The following is a 4,706-nucleotide window of genomic DNA, read 5'->3' as shown; positions in this document are numbered from 1 at the left end:
TGTACCGCATGGATGAATAAAGAGCTCCAGAGAGCGGCAGAGACCAGACCAAGTCCCAGAACGACACACTATTCCCGGACAGTGATGGCAGAAGAGCAGGTGTACCGCATGGATGAATACAGAGCTCCAGAGAGCGGCAGAGACCAGACCAAGTCCCAGAACGGCACACTGTTCCCGGACAGTGATGGCAGAACGGCAGGTGTACCGCATGGATGAATAAAGAGTTCCAGAGAGCGTGATATCCCAGACCATGACCCAGAACGACACACTATTCCCGGACAGTGATGGCAGACCAGCAGGTGTACCCCATGGATGAATAAAGAGTTCCAGAGAGCGGCAGAACCCAGACCATGACCCAGAACGGCACACTGTTCCCGGACAGTGATGGCAGAAGAGCAGGTGTACCGCATGGATGAATACAGAGCTCCAGAGAGCGGCAGAGACCAGACCAAGTCCCAGAACGGTACACTATTCCCGGACAGTGATGGCAGAACAGCAGGTGTACCGCATGGATGAATAAAGAGCTCCAGAGAGCGGCAGAGACCAGACCAAGTCCCAGAACGACACACTATTCCCGGACAGTGATGGCAGAACGGCAGGTGCAGTGGATGGATGAATACAGAGTTCCAGAGAGCGGCAGAGACCAGACCAAGTCCCAGAACGACACACTATTCCCGGACAGTGATGGCAGAACGGCAGGTGTACCGCATGGATGAATAAAGAGTTCCAGAGAGCGGCAGAGACCAGACCATGACCCAGAACGACACACTATTCCCGGACAGTGATGGCAGAACAGCAGGTGTACCGCATGGATGAATAAAGAGTTCCAGAGAGCGTGATATCCCAGACCATGACCCAGAACGACACACTATTCCCGGACAGTGATGGCAGAACAGCAGGTGTACCGCATGGATGAATAAAGAGTTCCAGAGAGCGTGATATCCCAGACCATGACCCAGAACGACACACTATTCCCGGACAGTGATGGCAGAACAGCAGGTGTACCGCATGGATGAATAAAGAGTTCCAGAGAGCGTGATATCCCAGACCATGACCCAGAACGACACACTATTCCCGGACAGTGATGGCAGAACAGCAGGTGTACCGCATGGATGAATACACAGTTCCAGAGAGCGGGAGATCCCGGCCGATGTCCGATGACGAAGCACTGTATGGGACACTTTGAAGGAAGGGTCGGTCTCCTGGATGAAAAGAACTTTAATTTTCTGACTTAAAATACGGAGTTAAAGTTTCCAGTCGGGACGATAAGGAGGGCAAAAAAACCCGGACTTTTTTGGCTCCGTCAGAAACTAAGTAAAAGTCGGACTATGTGAAGGAAAGCTCAGAAAATGCCTGGAGAATTTTGAGCGGACCGGAAAAAAAAAGTTCCAGCCGACATCACTGGGCCACCAGGTCGCAGATTCCTGAAACCCGGTTTTTAGAAACATAGGCCTCCAGTCGTGAAGACCGGCGTTTGTGCGGTTCGGATCCGACTCAGACCTCAGTATTTTCGGACACCCTCGGACAGTGGCGGGGGTGGAAGAACCGGAGCCTCATGCAGAACTGGCTGTCGGGGAGCAAGCGGACGCTACCCCGGCAGGAGGCATCATTCCGGGCACTGTGGCTGATCGGTAGCTTTCGTGGATGGATGACTGAGCGAACGAACGAGATGACGGCGGTGCGTCCTGGCTGATGTCCCAGTACGGGGCACTATTCTCGGATGCTGATGGCAGAACAGCAGGTGCAGTGGACGGATGAACACACAGTTCCATAGAGCGGCAGAACCCAGACCATGTCCCAGAACGGGACACTATTCTCGGATGCTGATGTCAGAACAGCAGGTGTAACGCATGGATGAATACAGAGTTCCAGAGAGCGGCAGAGACCAGACCATGTCCCAGAACGGGACACTATTCTCGGATGCTGATGTCAGAACAGCAGGTGTAACGCATGGATGAATACAGAGTTCCAGAGAGCGGCAGAGACCAGACCATGTCCCAGAACGGGACACTATTCTCGGATGCTGATGTCAGAACAGCAGGTGTAACGCATGGATGAATACAGAGTTCCAGAGAGCGGCAGAGACCAGACCATGTCCCTGTACGGGACACTATTCTCGGATGCTGATGTCAGAACAGCAGGTGTAACGCATGGATGAATACAGAGTTCCAGAGAGCGGCAGAGACCAGACCATGTCCCAGAACGGCGCACTATTCTCGGATGCTGATGTCAGAACAGCAGGTGCAGCGGACGGACTAATACACAGTTCCAGAGAGCGGTATTTCACGACAGATATCCGATGATGAAGCGCTATTGTCGGACACTGATGGCAGAACAGCAGGTGCACTGGATGAAGGAAATTAACAGAACATAGTTCCAGAGAGCGGGATATCCCAGACCAAGTCCCAGAACGGCGCGCTATTGTCGGACACTGATGGCAGAACAGCAGGTGCACTGGATGAAGAAAATAAACAGAACATAGTTCCAGAGAGCGTGATATCCCAGACCAAGTCCCAGAACGGCGCGCTATTGTCGGACACTGATGGCAGAACAGCAGGTGCACTGGATGAAGGAAATAAACAGAACATAGTTCCAGAGAGTGTGATATCCCAGACCAAGTCCCAGAACGGCCCACTATTCCCGGACACTCATCTACTTAAAATCTCCCTGATTACCTGCCAGAACAGAGCAGATCCAGAGAGCGGTATTTCACGGCAGATATCCGATGATGAAGCGCTATTGTCGGACACTGATGGCAGAACAGCAGTTGCACTGGATGAAGGAAATGAACAGAACATAGTTCCAGAGAGGGGGATATGCCAGACCATGTCCCAGTACGGGACACTATTCTCGGATGCTGATGTCAGAACAGCAGGTGCAGTGGATGAAGGAAATAAACAGAACATAGTTCCAGAGAGCGGGATATGCCAGACCATGTCCCAGTACGGGACACTATTCTCGGATGCTGATGTCAGAACAGCAGGTGCAGTGGATGGATGAAATAAACAGTTCCAGAGAGCGTGAGATCCCGGCTGATATCCGATGAAGAAGCACTGTTCACGGACACTGATGGCTGAACAGCAGGTGCAGCGGATGGATGAATACACAGTTCCAGACAGTGGGAGATCCCTGACCATGTCCCAGTACGGGACACTATTCTCGGATGCTGATGTCAGAACAGCAGGTGCAGTGGATGAAGGAAATAATCAGAACATAGTTCCAGAGAGCGGGAGATCCCAGACCATGTCCCAGTACGGGACACTATTCTCGGATGCTGATGTCAGAACAGCAGGTGCAGTGGATGAAGGAAATAATCAGAACATAGTTCCAGAGAGCGGGATATCCCAGACCATGTCCCAGTACGGGACACTATTCTCGGATGCTGATGTCAGAACAGCAGGTGCAGTGGATGAAGGAAATAATCAGAACATAGTTCCAGAGAGCGGGATATCCCAGACCATGTCCCAGTACGGGACACTATTCTCGGATGCTGATGTCAGAACAGCAGGTGCAGTGGATGAAGGAAATAATCAGAACATAGTTCCAGAGAGCGGGATATCCCAGACCATGTCCCAGTACGGGACACTATTCTCGGATGCTGATGTCAGAACAGCAGGTGCAGTGGATGGATGAATTAAACAGTTCCAGAGAGCGTGAGATCCCGGCTGATATCCGATGAAGAATCACTGTTCACGGACACTGATGGCAGAACAGCAGGTGTACCGCATGGATGAATACAGAGTTCCAGAGAGCGGCAGAACCCAGACCATGTCCCAGTACGGGACACTATTCTCGGATGCTGATGTCAGAACAGCAGGTGCAGTGGATGGATGAAATAAACAGTTCCAGAGAGCGTGAGATCCCGGCCGATGTCCGATGACGAAGCACTGTATGGGACACTTTGAAGGAAGGGTCGGTCTCCTGGATGAAAAAGACTTTAATTTTCTGACTTAAAAAAAAAGTTAAAGTTTCCAGTCGGGACGATAAGGAGGGCAAAAAAACCCGGACTTTTTTGGCTCCGTCAGAAACTAAGTAAAAGTCGGAATATGTGGCGCAAAGCCCTAAAATCCCCTGGAGAATTTTGAGCGGACCGGAAAAAAAAAGTTCCAGCTGACATCACTGGGCCACCAGGTCGCAGATTTCAGAAACCTGGTTTTCGGAAACACAGGGCTCCAGGGCTGAGACCCGGGCTTCGTGGGGAGCGTTCCCCAGCTGGGCCTAAGCATCTTCGGACAACTTTGGGCGGAAAAGCGGGTTCGGGAACCGGGATACGGGGCGGGTTACGCGGCGTGACCTGCCCGAGTGCAGTGCACTATTCCCGGACACTCATCTACTTAAAATCTCCCTGATTACCTGCCAGAACAGAGCAGATCCAGAGAGCGGTATTTCACGGCAGCTATCCGATGATGAAGCGCTGTTGTCGGACACTGATGGCAGAACAGCAGGTGCGGTGGATGAAATAAACAGTTCCAGAGAGCGGTATTTCACGGCAGTTATCCGATGATGAAGCGCTGTTGTCGGACACTGATGGCAGAACAGCAGGTGCGGTGGATGAAATAAACAGTTCCAGAGAGCGTGAGATCCCGGCTGATATCCGATGAAGAAGCGCTATTGTCGGACACTGATGGCAGAACAGCAGGTGCAGTGGATGGATGAATTAAACAGTTCCAGAGAGCGTGAGATCCCGGCTGATATCCGATGAAGAA

The sequence above is a fragment of the Gasterosteus aculeatus genome, unplaced genomic scaffold (genome assembly GCF_964276395.1).
Source record: "Gasterosteus aculeatus unplaced genomic scaffold, fGasAcu3.hap1.1 HAP1_SCAFFOLD_51, whole genome shotgun sequence".
NCBI classification, from domain to species: Eukaryota; Metazoa; Chordata; class Actinopteri; order Perciformes; family Gasterosteidae; genus Gasterosteus; species Gasterosteus aculeatus.
Note: the sequence above shows the minus strand (reverse complement) of the source record.